This window comes from Sarcophilus harrisii, chromosome 2 (genome assembly GCF_902635505.1).
Source record: "Sarcophilus harrisii chromosome 2, mSarHar1.11, whole genome shotgun sequence".
Lineage (NCBI taxonomy): Eukaryota > Metazoa > Chordata > Mammalia > Dasyuromorphia > Dasyuridae > Sarcophilus > Sarcophilus harrisii.
In genome coordinates this window covers 28,064,037-28,076,503 of record NC_045427.1, presented here as the reverse complement: position 1 = coordinate 28,076,503, position 12,467 = coordinate 28,064,037, and positions in this window count along the sequence as shown.

The following is a 12,467-nucleotide window of genomic DNA, read 5'->3' as shown; positions in this document are numbered from 1 at the left end:
ATTTGCTTTGTTATAACACTTGTATATTGTCTCCCACATTCATTTGTCAATTCTTTGAGGACAGGCACAGTTTTTTGCTTTTTGTTTCTTTTTTTTTTTTTTTGTATCCCCATGGAACTATGAAGAGTTTTTGATATGGGATCACAGAGATGCAGGGTCAACTTCTACTTTATATATATTTTTTGAATGGCATGATCCTGGATGAATCACTTAACTATTTTAAACCTCAGTTTCTTCTCATTTGTATAATAAATATAACAACTACCTACTAGGGTTATTGAGAGAATCAAAAGGCATAACATGTGAAGCTAATTTTTTTTAAGTATTAGCATTCTGTATACATTCTTATTATTGTAATTATTAGTATCTATATTTATGTCCACAAAACTCAATATAGGACTTAGCACTTGGTAAACATTTATTAAATGTTTTCTTTTTTCTTTCTCTTGTCTCTCTGTGCTTTTAATTTTGTTCTATTTATTCTTTTATTTTCTCTTTTTTAACTAAATTAACTAAAATGCCTAAGCAAGGAATGGCTGATACATAAGATACACTAAATTAGAACTAATGATCATGGTTATGATCCATGAATCTATATTTCCCCCTGTACCAAATCAATTTATTTCATTTCCTTAAAAATATCAGGGCTCTCTTGAGATTATTTTCTTCCCTAGAAAGCAGCTATTAGAAACAGGAGTAAAAGATAGATTGGTAGATAGAGAGATGAGTGGGTGGACAGATAGATAAGTACATAAATAATTATAGAGAGATAGAATTATTAGCATTTAATATGTGCTCAAATATCGTGCAAAATTCTCGATATCAAAAATATATAATTTTAATGGTGGAAGACAACAGATATAGAAGAACAGGAAAGTGGGAAGAGTATGAATACAACATTGTAAAATGTTATGGAAATAGTATGGAGGATACTATCCACCAGACAAGGCAAAGCCTGATCTAGTAGATCCAGAGATCTATGTGAAGTACAGAATTTTTGGGAGTTAAGGATGAGCTGAAATTCCATGTAGAGATTTCAGGACAGGTAGAGGGTCAACATCAGTTTGAAGCAATGATCTCTTCTCTAAGAATAATCAATCATATCACTAAAGTCTTTAGCTAACTAAAAGTTAAACTACCAAGGAGATCTTTACTGGAGAGAGAATGTTGATGCTAAAGGAGAAATTTAGCATTAATTTCTAGGACTTTCCCTTTGACTAAAAGTCAGAGGATACATATATCATAGCTGAAATCGGGGGGAAACATAATAGGCTTTTATGAATTGGGAGCACAGTGTCCATGAGAAGGTAGTTAAGTAATAAATTCTTATTGATAAAACATAAAATCCTATAATAATATTGTCTCTTTCCATTTCAGTTTATTTAGGGAAAGTCTTTTAAAGAGCAAACATAGTAATCATGAATATTTTACATGAACACACTGTATCCTAAGTCAGACTCAGCTCTTATGAAAGCATTATGTACTTATGGCAGAAAATTTAATGGATATGTTGAGTGTATGCCAGTTGAAATCAGAAATCCACTGGTTGGAAGCACTATTTTCATCCATCAAAAGTAATGCATCTCCAGCTTTTAGATCCATTAGAGTTGCAGACCTATAATATGTAACCAAGCATTAACAATTCCTTAATGAAATGCCATTTTGTTGTTTCCCAATTAAAAAGCATATCCTCTGTGTACACAGCCTTATGATGATAATGAATTGCCTTCATGTATAAAACTCCTTGATGCAGTAACTGATGTCTCCCTCCCCTTTACCAAATTATACTGTCTTGAATATGAAAGTAATTGTGGAGAATGCTATCAATTAGTGTGATGTCTGCTCATATAACTGACAGTGAAATGTACCTTATAAATAAATTGATTGAATCTCCTGGGATAAATTACAAACTCAGGTTATGAGTCTCAGAAGACTTTCCAAAACAAACAGACTGAAAGTTAACTCTTTATTTACCTTTATGACTTGACAAAAGAAAAAAAAACACAGTAGGCAATATCAAATGACATTGTAGATATTAGAAAGTGAGATGACCCAGATAGACAAAATTTATCTTTTGCATCATTTTGAATGAAGATTCTTTCCCATTAGCCTGAAAATTGTGGGATCTACAGATTATGAAGAAAGAAAAAAGGCCATAAAAATCCACTTTCCTCATGACTTTTTCCTTTAAAAAATACTTTCCCCCTTAAGAAATTGCTTACAAAAAAAAGATCTTTGAAACAAAAAAAAAAAAAAAGAAAAAGAAATTGCTTACAGTATTAATAAATACTTGTTGAAAATGGGAAAAATAGCCTTTAGCAAAGACAATAGTCAGCCAATAGCCATTTATTATCAAACTAAAAAGGATCAAGGATATGATAACAGTAATTTGGGATCAGTTCAAATCCCCTTTCATATTTTAGTGGAGAATATATGTAAGAATTTATGTGGGAAAGCTTAATAATGCATACACTTTAATGAATTATCTATGAAAGTCTTGATTGATAGATGTTCTAATTCCCTATATAGCTTCCCTATTAAACTGTTTTCAAGTGAATCTGATTAAATTCCTATCCAATTGATTGTTTCTCTTCTATTTTCAATTTTTTAAAAAATATTTTAATTATTTGTAAAGTGTTTTCATGTTCAATTTTCATAAATTTTGATTTCCAAATTCACTCTTTACCTATAAACACATATCCAGTCATGAATATATATCTCCTTATTAGTTATAGAAAGAACCAAATTTTAAAAAAAAATGTTCATCACTGTGCATTATTAGCATTATTCCATCATTTTTTTCTCTAGAGGTGGATAGTATTTTTCATAAGGAATCTTTTTGAATTGTCTTAGATCGTTCTACTGCTTAGAATAGATGTTCATAATTGATCATTGTATACAATATTGCTATTACTATGCACAATATTCTTCTGATTCTGTTCACTTTATTTTATGTTAGTTTTTATAAGTCTTTTGAAGTTTTTCTAAAAGAACTGGGTTCATTGTTTTTATAGTGTAATAGTATTCCATAATTTTGTTCAGTCTCTCCTCAATGAATAGGCATATCTTCAGTTTCCTATTCCATTACCTCAAAAACGTGTGCTATAAAAGTTTTAACCATATAAATATTTTCCTTTTATTTTAGGCATAAGTCCCAATTGTTCTCCAGTGCACAACTCCACCAACAATGCATTCATGTCCCAATTTTTTCACATCCCCTCCAATATTTGTAACTTTCCTTTTCTGACATATTATCTGATAGGTATAAGGTAATAGGTCAGAGCTGTTTTATTTCACCTTTCTCAAAGCAATAGTGATTTAAAACAATTTTTCATGTAAATACAAGTACCTTTGATTTTTTTTATCTGAAAACTGCCTGTTCATATCATTTCAAATTTATAAATTGGGGAACTTTTTATAAAATTGACCTGGTTCTCTATATATTTGAGAAATGAAATGTAATGTATACATTTTATCCATTTTTTTTATTTCTTTCTAATTTTGGCTGCATTTTTGGGCTTTATTTTGTTTGTGTAAACATTTTTAAAGTTAGTGTAACAAAACATCCATTTTACATCCTATGATGCTGTCTTTGGTTTGATTATAAATTCTCTTTTCCATACATCTGACAGACAAATATTCACAAACTTCCATAATTTGCTAATAGTTTCATCTGTTATGATCAAATAATGTACCAGTTTTGATCTTATCATAGTATAAAGTGTGAAATGTTGGTCTGTATCTAATATCTTGCAAGGTACTTTCCAGTATCCCAAGTAATTTTTATCAAATAGCGAATCTTACATCAAAATCTTGGGTCTTTGGATTTATCAAACTAGATCACTCTGACCATTTAATACTATGTATTATATAGTTAATACATTACATTCATCCACTATTATGGGCCAGAACTTGAAACAAGGTACTAAGTGGAATTGAAGAGACAATGGTTAAATCTAGTTTAGCATTGATTTAATCTTACAACAAATAATGGTTTCCTAATATATAATGATTTGTTTGTATTCATTGTGGAGCATATAAGCTAGAAACTTCAGCCAGGGAGATTCAGAGAAATTTGGAGAAGCTGGCAGAGGCAGAGAAAGCAAAGGACTGGTGGCAGGAGCTCAAGCTCTTAGAACCAAGGAGAGAGATTGGCCTCTAAGAAAACTAGCTGAGCCAAGTGAAGGAAACAATACTTTGAAAGAGATAATAAAGGATTTGGACTTTAACACCTGGCTGTACTTGTGATGATTACTGAACTAAAACAAAGGCTGCTCCCAGAGACCTGTAGGAAACTGAACCAAAGAGAACATTAAAATCTACCACTTCATTTCTTAGCTATTTATAGATTTTTAAAACATTATTACCACTTTGTAATACAATTTGGCATGTGGTATGGCTAGGTAACCATTTTTCACATGCCCCTTCTCCTCCCATTGATTCCTTGATATTCTTCACCTTTGGTTCTTCCAAATGAATTTTAATTTTTTTTCCTGTTTTTATAATTGCTTTTGATAATTTGATTAGTGTGGCACTACCTAAGTAAATTAGTCTATGTAGAATTGTAATTTTTATTATATTGACATTGCCAGCCCGTGAACAAATGATTCTCTTCCTCCCTCCTCCTCCCCCTCCCCAACAATTGTTTAGCTCTGGGCTTAATTATGTGAAAAGTGTTTTGGATTGGTGTTCAAGTAGTTCCTAGGGTTTTTTGACAGGTGAACTTCCAAGTACTTTATATTGTTTTCAGTTAAGTGAATTTTTCTTTTTCTTTCTTTCTTATTTATTTATTTATTTTTTGCTTTTCCATTTTGCTGGCATAAATGCTAATGATATATATATATATATATATATATATATATATATATATATATATGTTTTCTTGGACATGCTTAAAGTTGAAAATTATTTCAGATAACTGTTAGTTGCTTATCTAAGATTCTCCAAGAATATCATTATATCATTTGCAAAGAGTTACCGTTTTGTTTTTTTGTTTCCTATAAAAAATTCTTCAATTTCTTTTCTCTTTTTGCTATAGCTTTTATTTCTATCACTATATTAAATAACAGTAGTGGTAATAGGTATTCTTGCTTTACCCTGTATCTTGCTGTTAAGGTTCTAGCTTAAACCTAATACAGAAAAAAAAAAAATTTGCTGTTGATTTTATAAAAATAATACTTTTTATCCTAATTAAAGCTTTATTTATTCCTATACTTCCTAGTATTTTCAATGAGAACAAGTTTCTTCTTGTATAAAAAAACTTCCCCCCCCTTGCACTTATTGTGATAATCATGATTGTTGCTGCTTTTTGTTATTTATGTGGTCAATTGTGCTGATATTTGTTATTGAAATTGAACTAATCCTGCATTTCTGTCACAAATACTACTTGGTTTTTATGTATGATGTTTTGATATATTTCTAAACTCTAACAACTAGTATTTTATTTTTGTTTTTATCTGCACTGATAATCAGAGAAATTGCTCTATGATTTTCTTTTTTTGTTGTTGTTGTTCTTGCTTTTCCTATTTTAGGCATTTACACAATAATTGTGTTATGAAAGGAATTTGGTAATCCTTCACCTGCTTTTCCAACTAATTTAAATAGCATTGGAATTTATTGCTTTTTAAATGTTTGCTAGAATTCACTTATGAATCCACTTGATGTTGGAGATTTTTTCTTAAAAATTTCATTTATAGCTTGCTCAATTTTATTTTTTTCCCTAAGATGGGGTTATTTAAGCATTTTATTTTCTTCTCTGTTAACCTGGGCAATTTCTATTTTAGTAAATATGCATTCATTTTACTTAGATTCCCAAGATTTACATATAATTGAGAAAAATAGCTTTTAATGATTGCTTTGATAACATTTTCATTGGGCATGAATTTACCTTTTCATTTTTGTATTAATAATTTTATTTTCTTCCTATTTTTAAACCAAATTAACCAATGGTTTATCTTATTAATTTACTTCATAAAACCAGCTCCTAGGTTTTTTTTTTTTTTTAATGAATTCAATAGCTTTTTTGCTTTTAGTTTTATTAAGATCTTCCTTGAATTTTTGGCATAACCTTTATCGTGGTTAATTGAAGATTTTTAGCTTATTCTTTTCTTAGCTTTTTCTTTTTTTAATTTGTAAGTCCAATTCATTGATTTCTTTCTTTATTATTGGTGTGAACATTTAGAAATATAAATTCCTGCTTAGACACTGTTTTGGCTGTCTTGCATATGTTTTGATATGTTATCTCATTGTTACTCTTTGCTGAAAATATTGATTATTTTTATTATTTGTTCTTTGACATATTTAAGCTTTTAAAATTATTTCTGAAGTTAAAATAGACTCTTATTTTTAGTGATTTTCTCTATCATTTATTTAACAATTCATGCAAATGATGTGGCATTTTATAATTATGTCTTTTGAGGAGGAAGAGACTGACCTAGTCTTTTGAGGAAAGGGAAGGTTAAGTGACTTGCCCAGAATAACATAAGTATTAATATAGAATTTGAATTTCGGCATTTCTTATTCCAAGTAAAACACTTTATCCTCTCTGCCATTAAGACATCTCAACAATTTGATGATTGCAGCTTTACATATTTTGATGCTTGGAAATGCTACTATTTTTATTTTATGTTTTCATTTATTTCTTTCCCTGTTTCTTGACCTTGTATTTCCACTAATTAAATTTGTTTTATAGCATTTTCTATTAAATCTATAATTTTATTTAGATAGTATTTTTTATTATTTTGTTTTTCTTAAACAAGAACAAAGTCATATATATTTTCTTCCATTATTAGGGTAATTTCTTCCTGCAAGGTGTACTTTGTAATTCTATTTGTGAGTATCAGGTATGTATTAATGGATTGACTCAAATATATTATATATCATGTCTCTATTTGGAACTGAATTTTTCACTTTATAATTTCTTTCTAGTATTTATATTCCCAAATACAAAATGAAGGTGATTTTATGTATATATTCTATATCTTGTTATTTTACTTTATTGAGGACAGCTAGATGGCTCAATATATAGAACACTGAACTTGGAGTCAGCAGATCTGAATTCAAATCTATCCTTAGCTGTGACCCGTGGCACATCACCTCAGTCTGATCTAATCTACTGGAGAATAAGTAACATATTAAACTACTCCAGTATCTTTGCCTAAAAAAATTCCATAGAAATTATTGGAATGCTGTGGTGTACAGTATTACAAAACTTGAATGTGACTGAATGAGTAAGGGAAAAAAAACAACTTTACTTAAAAAAATCCTTTTCGTGTGTGTGTGTGTGTGTGTGTGTGTGTGTGTGTATACATTTTTAAAAATACATATTTCTTTATGAATCATGTTGGGAGAAAAGAAACAAAAAGGAAATACAACATAAAGGGGAAAAAAGTGACAATTTACATTGTCTCTATAGTTCTCTTTCTGTATGAAGATAATGTTTTCTATCCAAAGCTTTTTGGGATTGCCTTGGATGACTGAACCACTGAGAAGAAGCAAGTCTTTCATAGTTGAATTGAACAGTCTTCTTGTTACTATGTACAATGTTTTCCTGGTTCTGCTTGTTTTACTCGGCATCAATTCAGGTAAATCTTTCCAGGCCTTTCTAAAATTAACTTGTTCATAATTTTTATGGAACAATAATATTCTGTTACTTTGACAAACCACAACTTATCCAGCTATTCCCCAATTGATGGGCATCTATTCATTTTCCATTTCCTTGTCAGCACAAAAAGAGCTACTATAAACATTTTTTTTGCCCCTATGGATCCTTTTCCCTCTTTTAAGATTTCTTTGGAATACAGACATAGTAGTGGCACTGCTATATCAAAAGGTAAGGATAGTTTTATAACCCTTTCGGTAATTCACCAACAAAATTAAATGGCATAACAGAATGGAGTAGAAACCAGAATTTAATTTAATATTATTCAGAAGAAACATACTTGAAACAGAGAGACATACAAATAGTTAAAAAATAAGAGGCTGGAGTTTGATCTATATTTCAGCTGAAGTAAACAACAACAAAAAATAAGCAGGGATAGTAATTATGGTCTGAAACAAAGCAAAAGCAAATAATTTACCAAACTAAAGGAGATAGCAGAAAAATTACATCTACTTAAAGGTACCAGAGACAATAGAATAATTCCAATATTAAATGTATATGTTACAAATCCCATAGCATTAAAATTTTTCAGATAAAAATCAACTGAATTAGAAGAAGGAAATACATAGAAAAACCATATGGAGTTTCAAATTTCCTCTACAGCCCTAGATAAATCTAACCATAAAATAAATGAGAAAGAAGCTTAAAAAGCTGAGGGAATTTTAGAATGGTTATATAGAGTAGAACTCTAGAGGAAATTGAATAGGATAAGAGAAGAGTTAGCTGTATATGTTACCTTCACAAAAAGACCACAAATTAAGATAAAAAAACAAGTAAATACAGAAAATAAAAAAAAAAATGAGTTCACTTTTTTCAGACCATGACACAATAAAATTACAGTGAGTGAAAGGGTATGCAAGCATAGATTAAAAATTAATTTGAAACTAAATAATGAAATATAAAAGATTGAGTTCAGCAAAGAACAAATGACATAAACAATCAATCATTTCATTAAAGAGAATGACAATAATGGGACAACATACTGAAATTTATGAGATGAAGCCAAAGCACTTAGGAGAAAAGCTATATTTCTAGATGTGTATATCAATAAAACAAAGAAAGGGCAGATCAATTAAAAAAATTAAAAGAACAAACAAAAATCCACAATAAATATCAAAATACAAACACTGATAATCAAAGATGATTTTAATAAAAATGAAAGTAAAAACCCTTAGAATATAAAAATGAATCATTGAATAATTTGGTTTCAAAAATAGAATAGCAAAGTGAAAAATGTAAAATGTGATTTGCCACCAATAAAGATAAAAATTATACAATTATTAGGAATTGTTTTGCCCAATTGTATACAAGTAAAACCTACAAGCAAAATGAAATGAATGAATGTTTACAATCAGTTCTGACTGACAGAAGAGGGAATACAATATTTAATTAAATAACCTTAATTTAAAAAAGAAATTGAACAAAGAGTAAATGAGCTCCATTTGAAAAATTCCACAAGACCACATTGATTTACAGATGAATTTTTTTAATCATTTAAGGAACAATTAATCCCAATCATATACATTTGAAAAAAAAAAAGAAATAAAAATTTCCTTCAAAATCCTTTGATAATACAAATATGATATTAATAACTAAATTAGGAAAAGCTAAAACAGCTTCAAAATTCCATAAACTAACTTCCTTAATAAATGCAAATGAATGAATTCAATAGATAAATAAATAAACAATATAAAGGAGATTACAACAACATATCACAAACATCATACACTATGATCAGATGAGATGTATATCAGGAATGCAGGACTAGTTCAAAATAAAAATAGTTATAAGCATAAATGATATCAATAGATAAAGCATCAATACAATACATTTATATCAATAAATGCAGGAAAAGCTTTTCAAAAATTACACCTATTTCTATTAAAAATATCAAAAAGTATAGAAATCAATGAACCATCTCTTTAAATACTAAGTTGTATCTAATACCAAGAAAAAATATTATTTGTAAGGGTAATAAATTCAGAGCCTCTCCAATAAGAATAGCAGTGAAGCAAGAATGTCTATTATCATCAGTATTATTCATCATTGCACTAGAAATGATAGTTATAATAATAAGATAACATAAAGAAATTTAAGGAATTAGAATAGTCAATGAGGAATCAAAATTCATTCTTTACAACTGATATGATGACATACTTAGAGAACTTTAGAGAACCAGCTAAAAAATAGTTTAAAATCAGTTTTAGCAAAATTGCAAGATATAAAATAAGATAAAATAAAACCACATCAATCACTTATATCATTTTCATTGTGTTGCATTGCAACAAAACCTAGCAGAATGAGATAGAAAGAGAAATTCCATTTATAATATCTACAAACAATATAAAATACATGGGAACCTATCTGTTAAGTAAAAACTCAAGGACTATATCAATGCAATTAACAATAAATACCAACCACATAAATACAAATAGAACTAAATAATTGGAGAAATATTAATTGCTCCTGGGTAGATTGGATCAGCGTAATAAAAATGACAATTCTACCCACTAATTAATGATATACCAATCGAATTACCAATGAATAATTTTACAGATGTAGAAAAACCTTTTGAAAAAAATAAAAAGTTCCAGAATATCAAGAAAATGAAAGAAAATATATATATGATGAAAAGTAAAAAAGACTAGTAGTACTAGATTTCAAACTTTATCACAAAGGAGGCATCATGAAAACAAAACAAAACAAATGAACAAAAAAATACCTCATAGTTCCTAATAAATAGAGAGATGGGTTAGTGCAATACATTTTGTGCACAATGCACAGGCCTCAAATAAGATCATTACATAATGTTTGAGAAAGCAAAGATCTAAAATTTTTGAGACAAAAAGTCATCAAGTAACAAAAGTTACTAAATAAATTTCATGGAAACTTGGCATAGGCCAGCATCTCATATCACAAACCAAAATAAGCTTAAAATAGATATGTGATTCCACATAAATAAAACATAAAATAATATCATAAATTAATGGGGAGCATGCACTATTGGTGGAATCGTAAACTGCTCCAACCATTTTGGAGATCAAGTTAGAATAATGTCCAAAGGGCTCTCAAATGGCCCAACAATGCCATTATCAGAAAGAGAATACCAAAAATGGGAAAGGGTAATACAAAATTTATTTATACAAAATTTATTTATAGTTGTACTTTTTGTAATGGCAAATAATTAAAAAAAATTTAAAATCTATCAATTAGGACATAGCTGAATATGTTCTAATATATGATTTTAATTGAATACTATCATGCTGTAAAAATTACAAGCAGGATGGCTTCAGAAAAATCTGGGAAATCTTACAAGTACTCATTTAAAGTGAAGTTAGTAGAAAGAGAACACTGTACACAGCATCAGCCATATTGTAAGGATGATTAATTATGAAAGGATTAGCTACTTGAATTGAGACAATGATTTAAGATCATTCAAAAGATTCCTTTCAGAAAGAAGTGATGGATTCTGAATGCAGATGCAAACAAACTTTTCCACTTTATTTTTCTTGCTCTGTGTGTTTATGCTTCTTTCCTTTTGCAACATGGTTAACATACAAATATGTTTGTGGAGTTGTTGTTTTATTTTTTTAAATTATATTCTAGTATAATTGATAACACACTGCTTACTTTCTCAAGGAGTGGAGAAGTGTCAGAAAGAAGGAAGGTATTTTAGAATCCATTTAAAATAACATAAAAAATTAAAATATAATTGGGAAATATTGAATGAAATAAATAAAATAGATATTTAAAATAAAAACATATTACACACTTTCCATATCTGCCAAAAAAGGATCTCCATTCTCATAGGTGTTGCTTCTTACCATGCTTAAAGCACATATGCATTGTATTTGTTATTCACAATATATATTCTTACCATCTTTACTGCTTCCTCATGTCTAGGTCACATTTTCTATTTATTCTATTTATACTTCCAGATAGGAAAAGTTTTTTTTTTTTTCTGATAAAATATCAGCAAATTCAAAGCAAGTACTGTCTCCAATGCCTAACTTAGAGCAAAACAATAGGTGCTTAAGAAATGATTGATTGCCTGATTGAATGATTTCATTCAATTCATTCAAAGATCAGCATGATCAATGATGCACAGCTCTATTTTTTATATGTCAATTCCCTAACTACCTGTCTAATTTTAGCCCCTGATAGAATTTCAGATATAACTCTTCTAACTCAAAGCTTTTGTTTTATGTAGTCCCATACCAAGAAAAAATATTCTTAAGTTTTTATAGAGACAATTGGTAATGCATTACCGTCCTGAAGTCATAGAGACCTGAATTCAAATCTGAACTCAGACATTGAATATCTACTTACAAAGAATCAAATGAGATGTTTGCAAATGTGTTTAGCATAGCGTCTGCACATAGTAGGTGCTAAAAACATCTTATTTCCTTCCATTCTTACATTTTTATAATACTAAGTTTATAAAGGTTTATTTCACAACAGAATTCTCAGGCTGCTATTACAAATATCTTGAGCCTCCATTTTAAAAATAAGGAGAGAGTCTAAACATTTATGGGACTTCAGCAAAAGGTGAAGCAACTAGATACCTGAGATTCCTAGCTGTCTCCTCACTTCCAGTTGAAGTCTTTCTATTATAGGAATCTATCAGCTTTTGGTGTGTGTGTGTGAAGGATTATAAGATGGAAAGTATGCTTTTCTGGCCCACAGTGCCCCATTCTACCTAGTATAGTAATTTCACTAAAATATAACGAAGGGTATGGAAGACTAAGCTAAAGAGATTTAATCTTGTAAAGAAATTCATAACTGACTACCTTGGCAACAGGCTATG